We start from the raw sequence: 13,895 nt of genomic DNA, 5'->3' as shown, positions 1-13,895 counted from the left end.
CCCACCTGGGTCTCCTGGCCACGCCAGGAAAGGGCCTCGGGAACCCCTTTCTCCCACCCACTCCTGGCCTGCAGACTCCTAGAGCCATGCTGTCCGCTCAGGTGGTCACCAGCCACCAATGGCTGCTGAGCTGTGTCCTGGAGAGCACAGCTCCAGGGGCCGGTCCCCCGAAATCTGTGTGAGTCCCCAGTCCAGGCTGGGCAGGCGGATCCCCTGCAGGTCCTCGGGGGTCGTGGGAGACCTTAGACCTGTCCTAGGGGCACAACCTGTAGGTTGGCCAATGTCCCAAACAAAGGTGGGCGTGGTTCAGCGCCTGGTGGGTCCCTGCATGTGTGCTGCCCACGGGGGCCCAGGAGGGTTCCTGTCCTGCCCTGGACCCAGGAGTGACCCACCACACAGGGGCGCATTGTCGCCTGCTGGAAGCCTACGCTCCCCACGCAGGCCCCGCCCACCTCCGCCATCCTCTCTGGCTCCTCCCCCATGGAACACAGGGACTCAGTTCCAGCTGCCACCCCACCCGGCCACAGGGATGGCCTCGGGGTGGCCCTTGACCACTGTGGGTCCGGCAGAATCCTCCATCCGGATCCTTCTCATTGTTGCTGGGGACGAACACTTTTCTCTGGAGTGAAGCTGGGTGCCGTGATGTTTGGGGAGGGTGAAGCGGCACCCATGGGAGAGCTGGCGACGAGAAGCCTAAATCCTGGCGGTTTTAGCGTCCAGAGTTTGCTGTCCCTTTCCGCCTGCAGCTTGGTCTGTGAGTCCCTCAAGACCTCTACTTATCCCACCCCTCAGCATATACCCAAAGGACTTAAAATCAGCATCCTACAGGGACGGAGCCACATCAATGTTCACAGCAGCTCAATTCACAACAGCCAAACTGTGGAGCCAACCCGGTGCCCTTCAACAGACGAATGGATAAAGAAAATGTGGTACATATACACAATGGAATATTACTCAGCCATAAAGAAGAATGAAATTATGACATTTGCTGGTAAATGGATGGAGCTGAAAACTATCACGCTAAGTGAAATAAGCCAATCCCAAAAACCCAAAGGCCAAATGTTCTCTCTGATATGTGGATGCTGACTCACAATGGGGAGAGAGGATAGATGTTCAGAGGGAATGGTAGGAAGGGAGGGGATGGGAATGGGAAAGACAGTAGACTGAATCAGATAGAGCTCTCCTGTGTTCACATATGATACACCACCAGTGAGATGCCACATCATGTACAGCCATGAGGATGGGAAGTTAGACTCCACGTATGTATGATATGCCAAAATCACTCTCTGTCATGTATAACTAAAAAGAACAAATAAAAAAATTAAACAAAAAGACTTCTTTACCTAGACTAGACCAAGTGGAGTCTCAGTGACTTGCAGTCTAAGGGACCAGAGGGAGCGAGCCCAGCCTTACACTGACGACAGTGGCTGTGACGGTCACATGGGCAGCCTGTTCCACTCTGTGACCTTTTATGTTTTCAAAGAGACTGACATTCCACCCATCTCCCAGGTCGCAGACCCTGGAGGCCTGCAGTAACCCGTCACCCCTCTAGGTGGCGAGCAGGTGGGGAGCAGAGTGAGCCTCCTCTCTGCCGGGGCTCCTCCTTCAGGCCCCCAGGGAGACCCCCCTCTCCCCTTTCCTCAGAAGACAGGGGTTCTAGTGGTGATGCCGGGTGGCCTTTGTGGCTCGGACCGTGGTGTCTGTCTTATCCGCGGCGTGGATGGAATCCACAGGGCGAGCTACGGGACGCCATCCACTGGCTCATTCATGGGATCATACCCTCCGAGTGGGGCACAGTTCTAGAGGTGACCCCTGCTCCCTTCCCAGGCCGCTGCCCTGGAGCCTGACAAAGTGCCACCTGCCACCAGAGGCCAGGAGGGAAAGGCCTGGTGTGACCTTGGGGCCTCGGACGTGGGTTCTGCATCGACCATTTCTCCGTGAGATCACGCGTGGATAGAGGTTTTGTGGCTAAAAATGTGCTTTAATACCTTTCTACTAAATATTTTCTGAGGCCCTTTTTAAAAGCCTCTCGATTCCAGGAAATCTATTAAATTCTATGTTCTCTGTAATAAACCTGAATCTTTATGAAGAAGCTCATCTGTGTTTCATAGATTCAGTTCAGGAAGGCAGACCCTGAATAATATCTTTATATTCCAAATGAACCAAATGGGGAGGAAACGTTGATAAGGGTTCAGATCCGGGGGACGTGGAGACCACCACTCTTCACACAGGGGCCCTCTCGGGGCCTCTGGCTGCCTGCGTCCACAGAGCTGCCTCTTGAACCCCGGTTCCACGCATTGTCCCCAGGGATTTTGCTCCTGTGGACTGTGTGCAGACAGACCTTTGTCCCCGCGCCACCCGGTCAGGCTCAGAGCTCACCGCAGGACCCTCACTGAACACACGAGAAGGCGGACCTCAGGCAGCGGAGGCCACCCCAAGGTGTCTTGCTTCCTGTTGAGTCAGCTTGGGACTGTCCCCACATGCTGGCTCCCCGAGGGGCCTCCCGCTGCCCCGGGTCACTCGGCAATGACAGCTACGTCGCCGTTTATGGAACACCTTATACGTCTCATTTTTCTCCTTCTCACGGGTAGCGGTTATGAGCACCAATTTACAGATGGCAAAACTGAGGCACAGGGAGGGTAAAGGGCTCACCTGGGCTCTGTGAGTTGCTGCCTCCCAACCGAGAGGACGTGTCCTCAGCAGGCAGGGAGCTGGTTATTCCAGGGGAGGGGAGACCCAAGCTCCCCATGAAACCCACCTCCCTTCTCCCCTCCAGGGACCTGCCCAGCTCCCCGTCTCCCTGACAAATCAGGCTCGTCCGTGACTCATGGAGCAGCTGCTCCTGGTCTGCAAACAGGAGACGTCACCTAAGTCTGACAGGGTGAGGGCCCAGCAGACAGGCCAGGAAGTGAGCGACCACCAAGTCACTAAGCAAAGAGCCCCTGGCCGGCTGCTCCCCAGGTGGTCCCCGCCTTCTGTAGGACTGACTGGGAGGAGCTTCCCGAGGTGCAGGGCAACACACGCAGGTACTAGACACCCAAGTAACCAGCAGAGTAAAAACAACACCCTAAGGTGTCTGCTTCCTGTTGAGTCAGCTTGGGACTGTCCCCACATGTCCCCACATGCTGCCTCCCGTGAGACCCAAAGCCTTGTTCCTGCACGACTGTGTTTCTGTCTTCTTTTTGGGAGACGTGAGAAGCTCTATGGGACAATGATGTGTCTCTGGTGACCCAGTGGGAGCTGTCCCGGGCCTGCCTGGTGTCTGCCAGAGCGACGGGTTTGGAGTCCTCAGAACCCACAGGCTGGGATCTGGGGTGAGGTCCTTTCACAGGGACAGTGCTATGCAGGGACCTAGTCTGTGGGTTTCGCAGCTGGCTCTGTTCTTCTGGGTTCAGGGTGGCTTGGGGTTTGGTCTCTTTTTAACTTTCATTTTGGTGGAGGCAAGGCCTGGCTCCTACGCACCTCTGAGGGGCACTTGAGCCACAGATGATCCCCGGGTCCCTCACGGTGTTGTCCTCCCTGAGCCCCAGTCAGGAGTCTGAGCCCCCTTGTGTGAGGGGGACAGCGGGTGACTTCCGTTCCCTCTGCAGTCATGGCAACTGGCATCGTTAGCAGCAGCACCAACCTCTCCTTGGGCATCTCTGCAGCCTCTGATGCTTGGCCATCCCAGGGCCAGGCTGCTGTCCCCTCTGCCAGGGCCACTGCCACTGAGCTCGGAGGTCCTGGTCCTTCCTCTCCCTGGAGCCCTTGGACTTTGACTGTCCTTGTCTTTACCCTGAGATTTACAACGCAGCCTCTGGGAATCTGTGGTCACCTGGAGCAGGCGGACCGTCCCTGATCTTTGGGTCTCGTTCTCTGTTCTCTTTTGAAAAGAATTCCTAGTCCTGTTAAGTGGGCTTTTGACCTATCGGGGGTTTGTGCACCCCGAGCTCTGCGTCCTCCTCCAGATCCTGATGACTGGGTACCAAAGGTACAGACATGGGCGACCTCCAGGCGTTCCAAAAGCTCCCCCTCCAGGACACCCACTCATTAACTGGACGATATTCAAGTTGACTGGGCTGAGAAGAGAAAGGTTGATGTTTTTATGAATGTTGCCTGACCCCTGTGCAAACTAGGGGACCAAGAATGAGGACCAGTTAATAGATCACTTAACTACAACACTCAGTTGATCTTTTCTGCAAGAGAGAAGAGAAACGGGGACATCACTGTCCAGGCTCAGGCGTCCATGGCTTTGCACCAACAGGAAGAGCAGGAAAACCCGCCACACGTGCGTTATTAAAGGTATTGAGCCAACAGCACGGAGACTGCAGTTGCAGAGGGTCGTTGCCTCTAAAGCTTTCTCTTGGTACCAGGGATTGAACCTAAGGGCTCTTAACCACTGAGCCACACCGCCAGCCTTTCTTCTTCTTCTCCTCCTCCCCTTCCTCCTCCTCCCCCTCCTCCTCCCCCTCCTCCTCCTTCTCCTCCTCCTTCTTCTTTTTATTATTATTATTATTATTATTTTGAGACCAGGGTCTTGCTAAGTTGCTGAGGGTGGCCTCGAACTTTCAGTCCTCCTGCCTCAGCCTCCTGAGCCTCTGGGATTACTTGTGTGTGTGTGTGCTTAGCTAAGATTTGACCATTTTTCAGAAAATCCTGATGAATTTCTTAAAGGGAGCCTAGCCTCACTTTTATCTGAACGTGGAGAGATGTGCTGCTCCCCTGATGAAAAGGAACGTGTCCTTAAGAAAGCAGAAGTGATGGATGGAACGGCAGCCAGTGCCGGGCAAGGGGTGCTCGCCAGCCTGGGGAAGCCAGGCTCCTCGGCAGCAGCATCCTAACACGGAACAGATTTGACTGGGATGGCTCACCTAGTGACATGTGTGGCAGATGGGATGAAAAGATGTCTAATGACGCCGGTAAATGATGACAAGGTTAAGAGATAACTCAGGAAAAAGGAGCAGCCGCTGTCTCTGGGAATAGATGGTCGGATTCTCGTAAGTGCGGGAAGGGGCGGGCGGGGGGCTCCATGGCCGTGTTTTGTGGCCCAGGCAGACCCCAATAGTCAGAGGAAACTGCAAAGCTGGAGGCGGACCTCGGGCTCCCTGGGTGACCTTGGCAGGGCCTTTCAGGTGTGCAGCAGTCAGCGGTGGAGACAGGGCATGGGGCAAGGGGGGGCAGCAGATCAGAGAAAAAGATGCCGTTTGGCTCCCCCAGGCTTGCAGACCACCAGAGACCTGGCCAGGAGCCCCGAGGGGCAGGGCCACGCAGGTGCACACTGCCCCATGGGAGGACGGCGACAGGGTTGCCCTGACCACCCCAAAGGGACCCTCAGGAAACGCCCCTCTCCCCACCCAAGCTCCTGTCTGGAAATGCTCTGGAACAGCGAGGCCTGGGGGCCCTCCGAGCACCTCTGCTGCCACCAGACACCTGGATAGCTCAGGAGGAGCCCTGGAAACCTCCCGGTGGCCGGGCACGGCAGAGCCACCAGGGAACCTGTGGGACACCTCAGGCTTCCCTTCAAAGGAACTGTAACCGGCTCCGCGGGATGGAGCAGGTGTCCGTCAGCTCTGCTGGCACGTGTCACAGGCCTGGAGGCTTTGTCTGAACATGGATCCAGTTCTAGGGCACAAAGCTCGACCCGCAGGACCCATCTTTCTAGGGGACTGCCACTGTGGCCAGGTGCTGTGGCCTCTCTTCCACCTCGGCCTTCCCTCTCCCCAGGGTGGTCCTGGGTGGCCACAGAGACTGTTTCTCTGGCCACTGTGTCAACTTTTGCCAGCTGTTGCTTTTCTCAGCTGCCCGTCAGGACCGTCCTTCAACTCACACCAGGACGGTCCAGGGTGTTCTGCAAGCTGACCCTTAACCCCAACTTCCAACTGAAAGAAAGCATTTGAATGACAACTAGAACAAAGACCCCAGCCCCTGGGCTCCTCTTCCCAGGTGCTCCCCGCTTCTTTAAGGCTGACGGTAGGAGCTTTTCGAGTCCCAGGGGTGACACACGCGTGTGTCAGACACCACACTCCCCGACAGAGGCCTCTGCTGTTCAACAGAGTAAAGATGACACCCAAGGAGGGGACCTGAGGTGACAGTGGTGCCTGAGGACACCTGGTGAAGGACAGCCAGGCCCCCTGAGGCTCCACCTGTGTGTGAGGACGTCACCAGGCCAGGTCCCGCCCACCCTAGGAACACAGTGGAACTTGGCCTCTCACTTCCTGTCCACTCAGCCTGGGAGGGTGTCCCCACCTGCTGCCTCCTCAGAACAAAAGCCCTGTCCCTGTATCACTTGTGCGGTCATCTAAGCCTTGTCTCTGGGAAACACGGGGACCTGCAAGGGCGGGGGACAGAGGAGCTGAAGGTGAGGAGCCCTGGTCACTGTGGGGCATCCTGGCCTCAGTCTCTTCCCCAGTCAAAGGCCAGGTGAGGGGGAGCTGTGAGGGTAGGAGCGTGGCCGGCCTCCCTGCTGGCACAGACCGTGCCCAGCCCCAGAGAGACGTCCCCACCTGAAGAATGAATGAGCAAAACCTAGTTAGAAGGTGGAGGGAGCAGAGAACAAAGGGACAGGCAGAGAGATTCCAAAGGAAGGGGAGGAGGGGAACATGGAGGGGGAGGGGACGGGGAATGCAGTCCTGACCCGGGAGACCCCACATGGACCCTGGGGACAGCCCTTCTAATCTGGTGCTGGCAGACTTGCACTTGGACTATCAGGGCGGGAGGACCCTTTATCCAGTCTCTGGGGCCTGGGGCAGCTGAGGCCCAGGCGATTAGATGGTAAGCCCCTGGGGGACAAGATGGGACTGTCACAGAGCACAGCACGTGCTGCTTCTACCCCCCAGCCCTGTCCTCGCCCCCAGGTGGGAATGTCTGCCACCATAAGCTCTGTCCCCGGGGGCCTCTCGCTGCCCACTCAGCCCTCTGATGCTGACCAGGGAAGATCTGCAGGTCCTTTGGTGCCACCATCTAATGGCTGCATGAAATATGTATATCCAGTAAAGAGCAGCGGCCGAGCTCTCCCTTCCAAGTGCAGGAAGCAGGATAAAAAGGCGAGAAACTGCCTCTGTGCCTGGCCATGAGGTCCCCCAGCCCCAGCCCCAGCTCTGCCAGGCCAGTGCAGGGCTTCGGGCTGGCTGGGGAGGAGGCTGCCCTCGGGGACCACCCCTCCTGGACACACAGCTGGGCCCTGGACCCCAGCCTTGACTTGGACCGAAGGGACCACACGGATGGACCCTCACCTGGATCAAGATTCCCCCTCCTGCCTGGCCCACCCCCTCCCATCCCCCCTGACCCTCAGCTGCCCACTCAGAACTCCCTGTGGGCTGGGTCCCCGAGGGCAGGGTGGGCTCTGGCTGACTGACTTGCTCTAAGCCTGTACAGGGCTGGACAGACACCTACCTACGGCTCTGTCATCTACAGCTACATCTGTACCCAACCCACAGGGCACCTAGGAACGAACAGGTTTGTTTCACTGTGGCCACAGGTAGGTGCTTCCAACCCCTCCCCCACTGCCTTTTACCAACCAGGGAACCGGAGCCCAGTGATGCTCAATAAACTGTCCAAGGCTCACCGCTGGCAAGGGGCAGAGCGGACTTTACAATCCCCAGCTTTAAAAGTCATTTGGCTGAGGTAGGAGGATCGTGAGTTCAAAGCCAGCCTCAGCCACTTAATGAGGCACTAAGCAACTCAGGGAGACCCTGTCACTAATAAAATACAAAGTAGGGCTGGGGATGTGGTTCAGCGGTTGAGTGCCCCTGGGTTCAGTCCCTCCCCTCCTCCAAAAATAGTCATCTGGAGCCTTGTGGGACACAGGCCCCTGAGCACTGCTGTCCAATGGCACCAGGGGGGTGGACATAGCTCCACATCACCACCTGGCCCACCAGCCCCTGGGTGGCTGTAGCTGGCACTCTGCTACCCACCCACTGTCCTGCCTCATCCAGGCAGGGGTGGCCACTGGCTCTGGGTGTCCCTCTGCTTGCTATGACACTTGGTCAACAGCCTCATTCCCAAGACAAGCTTGTGGCCAAGTCCCTGAAAGTCCAGCAGACACACAGTGGCAGGTGGACAGCGGCTCAGATTGGGAAGGAGGGTTCTTCATGCACTAGCACCCTCTTCCCCCATGTTCTAGGAAGGAGCCCGTCTGTCTCCCTACAGGGTGACCTCTGAGGCCTCAGTCCCAGCAGGTGTCTATAGGGATGGGCCAGGGCTGGCCCCGCTGGCCATGCTGGGTGGCTCTCCTATCACACCTGGCAACTCTAGGAAATGCCAAAGCATCGGTTCCAGGCGAACATTTTAGCCTGCTCCAGGGTCCTCCCTCTGGTCCCTCTGTGTCCCCTCCACCACCGCAGTACGGCTCCCCCAGGCGCGGGGTTGCTCACACAGACACATTTTCTTGGTTGACCAAGGTCTCCTAAGAGGCCCAGGGACACGCAGTCAAAATGGCTACACGATCCCAGCCTCGGCTCAAAACCCATAATGGCTCCCCATTACCTTCTGAATTAAGTCTAGACCATACCCCGGGTCCAGGCTGACCCAGCCCCCAGGCCTTGGGTCCCGGTAGCTGCACCTTCCCTGACGCCCCCTAGCGGCCCTCTGCTGCCTAGCCCATCCTTTCATGCCACAGCAACTTCCCACACCCCGCTGCACCCTCGGGCCCATCCTAAACGCCCCTCACTCTGACAGCTCCCTGACCACCCACTGGTCCTGACCCAGGAGCCCCTCACTAAACCCCTCCTACAGCACACAGCGCCATCTGTGCTCCCGAAATCTGCCTGTGGGCGTCCCGCGTCCCCCACCCCCCGTGGAGAAGTCTGCGTGTAACCAGCCTTGCACCCTGTGCTGTGCCCGCAGTGGGCGCGGGCTCTTGCCCAGTTGAGCAAACTCTGTGGTTCCCATTCCCATCCCCCTGTGGGGCTGCTGCCCCCATCAGAAGGCCCACAGTGGGCAGTGGGCAGCCCCTGGGCAGCTCAGGTTGCCCCGGGGCAATGCTGGCTCCTCCGCATCTCCCGAGCTTGGGCTCTTACCAAAGTCCCCGAGGACAAAACTGGAGGCAGAAGGAAGGCCTCACCCAATGTCCCCCAGGTGGAGAGGAGTGGCCTGGAGGGACAGGTGGAAGACCCTGGCACCCTGAAAACTGGCTGGGAGCAGCTGGACGCTCGCTCAGTCACAGTCAGTAAACACTTTGTTGAGTTGTTGTTTTTTTTTTTTCAACCAGGGATTGAACCTGGGGCATTTAAGCCCTGAGCCACATCCCCGTCCAGGGTCTCGCTGAGTGGCTTAGGGCCCTGCTAAGTTGCTGAGGCTGGCTTTGAACTCACCATCCTCCTGCCTCAGCCTCCCGAGCTTTTTGAGCTTTTCCAATGGGCCAGCTACTCTCCCAGGGACCAAGTGACCACCCTAGACACGGCAAGTCATTGCTGGGAGGTGACTTGCAGTTGGAACAGGGAGACCGACAATCAGGGAGAGAAATAACTGAGTCCTGTCATTTTGGACCGTGGGTAGAACTATGGGGACATAAGGCGGAGCCGGGACGGAAGGGGCCGTGTGGCCAGCTCAGACTGGTGTGCCCAGGGGCAGAGCCAGGTGCGCGGGGTCTCTGGGGCGGTCGCTGGTGGGGTACCAGGAGCTGGGCACCCTGGCGAGAACTGCATGGCTGGTAGTGAGGCCTAGGGGACTTGGGGGCCCCGTCTCTCCTTCATCCTCCCTTAGTGGTGGTGCCTGCAGCCCAGGAGGACGGGGGCCGGTCAGTGCCCGCCGGTGGCCAGCACCTGTTCCTGCCACCCGCGTGCGGGGAGAGAGGGCGGCCTGACTTACAAAGCATCCCTCTGGTTCCTGCTCCTCCCCAGCGCGGGCATTAGCGGCAAAACTAATTCCCTCATTTGGCCTTCACAATTGCTGCAGAGGGCCTGCCTCTGTGATGGACGCGCTGGCACAGGTGTAATTTCCTTCTGGTCACAAAGAGGCGAAGGAAAAACTAAACACGTACTGGGGAAATTCCAAAGGTTAAGACAAGGTGAGCGGAGGCGGCAGCGGGCGATGGCCACCTTCCCTGCTCGACCAGGCCCAAGTCAGAAGTGCTAATCTTTTTCTCCAGGACACAGGAGAGGAGAGTAAGAGGGGGACCCCTGCCGTTTTCTTTTGAGCACTTAACTCTATGCCATCAAGTCCGCCAAGCATTTCCCGCATTTTGTTTCATTCCGTCTTCCCAATAGCTCTCTGGCACCAACACCCATACGGTCCCCATCTACGAACAAAGGAGGGAACTAGGGCTCAGAGAGGCCAACCGACTTATCCAGGGACGAACAGCCACAGTGCTGGGACGGGAAACCATCACTGCCAACTCCAAGGCAGGCAACTTTTTTTTTTTTTAATTGAAATGGGGTCTTGCTATGATGGCCTGGCTGGCCTTGAACTCCTGGACTCAAGCCATCCTCCCACCTCAGCCTCCTCAGTGCTGGGCTACAGGTGCACACCCTAAGCCTGGCAAGTCGAGTGCTGCCAGCCACCCACCCCAGCTCCTTCCACGGGGGAGAGGGTCCTCCTGCGGTTTGAGAGCTCAGCCATGCGACCCAGGCTGCTCCTCGCCTGCAGGAGCCAGAGGGACCCCCAAGGGAAGTCCCTCCTGCCCCCGTGGCTCTGCCCCTGCCTCTACCTGGGGAGGGTGGGCTGCAGGTGAAGTCTCTGCTCGCCCAGGAAGCCCCTCAGGAGACCCACAGAAACTCAAAGAAGGACCCTGCCTGTGCCCACAAGCTCCCTCTTGCTCAGGGCCAGTCCTGGGGAAGTGAAGTGGTCAGTCCAGTCACTGGCTGAAGGAAGGGGCAGCACAACTGCCCCAGACACGCTGCCATGGCCCTCTGCCCTCTGATGCCCGTCCCAGCAGCCACGCCCACTCAGGGACACCGTTCCCACAGGGCAGGGCCTCCTGTCTCTTGGTCCTTCCCCAGGAGCGCTCTTCTTGTCCCGCCCGTCTTGGTGACCCAGTCCCCACACCCACCACCACCTCACGGGGCACATGCCACCACTGACCCAGGCACCTCTGCAGCCTGTCCCTGTACCTCACTGGTGCCCCTTATCTTGGTCTTGCAGACGTCCATCTACTGAGCCAGGCCTTGGGTCCCACGGACTCCCACCGGCTGGAGGCCTTCCCCTCGGTCTCCTCCAAGCACAGCCCTGAGATCCCTGAGCCCTTCCCTGTGGGGACGGACGCCCTCCACTCTCAAGGAACTCACTCCCCACCTGGCAGTCCGTCCTACCCCTTCTCTCTTCCTGTGTCCTCACACACCCGGGCCTGCACACACACACACACACACACACACACACACACACACAGGCAGCCTCAGTACCTCCCTGCATCCTTACTCCTGCCCACGTGCTCTTCTAGAAACTTTCTCTGGTTCAGGCAGAATCCCCCGAGTCCCTCCCAGAGCCCGCCCCCATGACACGCTCACACACAGACACACGTACACACTCACACCACGCTCGACCCCCAGCACCCCTCCCCACCCCGCCTCAGCCCTCGTGGTCCCCTCGGCACCCCCTTGCCAGCCACCTGGGTGTCTCTGCCCTGGCAGGGCAGGCTGGCAGCTACATGCTCAGTCCCTGCCACCAGCACCTGCACCCCCGTCACGCACGTGTGCCAGATGCCCCACTCGGGGGGCTTCTGCTCTGAAGCAAGGCGGGCCCAGCTGCCTCCTCAGCAGCACTGGGTCCTGGGTACTGAGGCAGCGAGGAGTTCTGCTCCCATGCACAGATCCGGGAGAAGGGCAGCGGGACAATTTGTTCAGGAAACAATAGCATGTTCCACACGCCACGAGGATTGACGGAGCGGAAATTTACATGGGATGCATTTTTAAACAGCTCAGGAGCCCCGGTGCTGCGCTGGTGATGCTTTCCTCAGGAGCCCCGGTGCTGCGCTGGTGATGCTTTCCCCATTCATCATCGAGCCCCCAAGGAACTCCAGACACAGAGCCTCCAGGACACCTGGAGCCGGGCTGGGCTGGATTCTACAGGAGGCACCTGGGAGCCCCGGGCCCCTGATCCTGCATCCCTCCCAGGGCCCCTGATCCTGCATCCCTCCCGGGGCTGCAGACAGGAGTGTTCAGACGGAAGCTGGAGGCGGGAGGGTGGGTTTAGGTGAGCGAGGGTGAAGTGTGGCAGGACACTGCTGCTCTGAGCGCTTTGTGGGTGTTCCTGGGTGGCTGTGTCCCTGGCAGAACAGGATGCCTGTGGCTGCAGGGAGAGGACCTGCCACTGGACTGTGAGATAAGAAGGCGAGAGATCCGAGCGGCCATGGTACCAGGGGGTGCGCAGTGGGGTACAGAAGTGGCCGGGGAGGGGCATAGACATTCAGGAAAGCTCCTGGCGCCTGCTCTGGGCGTCTGTGGGGCTGTGGAAGTGGGGCTGCTGACGAGGCTGGGTTGAAGGCTCAGAGCACACAGTGGGGTGCAGAAGCAGTTAGGAAAGGGTGGGACCCCACTGGGGACCTGGGAGGAGCAGCCATCACCGCATCGCCAGTGTCCATGGCAGACATGACTAGTGGATCACAGCACCGAGTGCACCCAAGTCCTCGGGATCCCCGAGTCCCGCCCTCCTGGCAGCTGACCCCAGGTGGAACAGCATCGCGCTCTCTGCTGGCTCTCTGCTCCCGCGGGTGACCAGTGTGCTTCCCCCAAAGGATGCCGAGCAAGACCAGCCACAACGGGCCTCAGAAAGGATTCCTGGCTAATCACAGAGCTGCAAACATGCTGCTGCAGGTCTGCCCTCAGGGCCCCGATGTGGACTTGGGTCAGCCCTGGGCCAGGGCCTGCCTGCTGCCCCCTGCCTCCCGAGCCATCTGCCAGCTCTGGTCCTGCTCTGGGCCAGCAGCCCAGCCTCTGCCCAGCTCTCCTCCTTGCCAAGTGCCCTGGTCCTGCCCCTCAGTCTTCAGGCCCCTCCGAGGCCAAGGTGGGTCCTGTCTCTCCTGTGCCCTGGCACTAGGCAGGGAGGGCTCGTCCCCAGATCTGCTGGGGCTGCGCTTCTCACCCAGCCCCCTCCGCTGGCAGAATCCCACCCACATTTGTCAACGCTCACTGATGGCTGTGCAGAGAACAGACCCCTGGGTGGGGAGCCTGTGCTGAGAGGAGGCTGAGCAGAGGCCGGGAGGTGCAGGACAGCTGGGCTCCGGGGAGGCTGGAGCCTGGAACCCACAGGCCTGGCTGGTGGGTGGCCCGTGGGGAGGAGGCGGGGGTCCTGGCAGGTGCAGAGGCCATGCTGTCTGCCCTTCTCCACTTGGACATTCACTTCCCGAGGTCAGGAACCTGCATGACTTGCCCCCAGGGGTCCCCGCTCCTAAGCGGTGACTTGGGAGTGGTGATCATAGGTGGTGGCTTTTTAGCAGAGAAAAGTCAGGAGTCTCCGATCCTAAACAGACGGCTTCTCAGGAGGAAGAACACCAGTGCCAGGAAGGAGGAGAGAGCAAGGTAGGAGGCGCCACTGGGATCTCGAATGCCCCAGAGGGGCCGGTACAGGAGGGTGGGCTCCCAACGGGGCAGGGGTCACAGGTCACAGGTGGGGCTGGATGAAACTGGATCGTGAAGGCTCTGCTCTCATTAGTGGGTCAATCCACAATGGGGTCATAACTGAGTTAACCTTCAAATGGCGGTGCAAACTGCGGAGGGCGGGGCTCAACTGGGGGAACCTGGTCACTGGGGTGTGACCTGAAGGGTCTCTCTTGTCCCCAGGCCCTTCCTCTCTGATTGCTCTCTGGGAAGGGAGGAGGAAGAAGGAGAGAAAGGAGAAAGAGATCAAGGGAAGAAAAGGAGAATAAAGAAGGAAGAAGTGAGTGACAGCCACTCTGACCCTCGGTGTCCTCATCTGTAGGGTGGGGAGAACAGGGCCAGCCCCGTGGTGGGGCTGGGTGAAGGAGGTGCTGCCTGTGAGGTACT

At 59.0% G+C, this 13,895-nt stretch overlaps 1 protein-coding gene across 1 annotated transcript in view; it reads right to left on the bottom strand.

Annotated features, from left to right (window-relative positions):
* Positions 1-13,895, bottom strand: part of Cdh23 (cadherin related 23) — a 338,545-nt gene that overhangs the window by 119,540 nt on the left and 205,110 nt on the right. The gene's annotated exons all lie outside the window — the stretch shown is intronic.

The sequence above is a fragment of the Urocitellus parryii genome, chromosome 5, assembly GCF_045843805.1.
Source record: "Urocitellus parryii isolate mUroPar1 chromosome 5, mUroPar1.hap1, whole genome shotgun sequence".
NCBI classification, from domain to species: domain Eukaryota; kingdom Metazoa; phylum Chordata; class Mammalia; order Rodentia; family Sciuridae; genus Urocitellus; species Urocitellus parryii.
The sequence above is the reverse complement of the archived record's forward strand: the minus strand, read 5'-3'. Positions and strand labels throughout refer to the sequence as shown.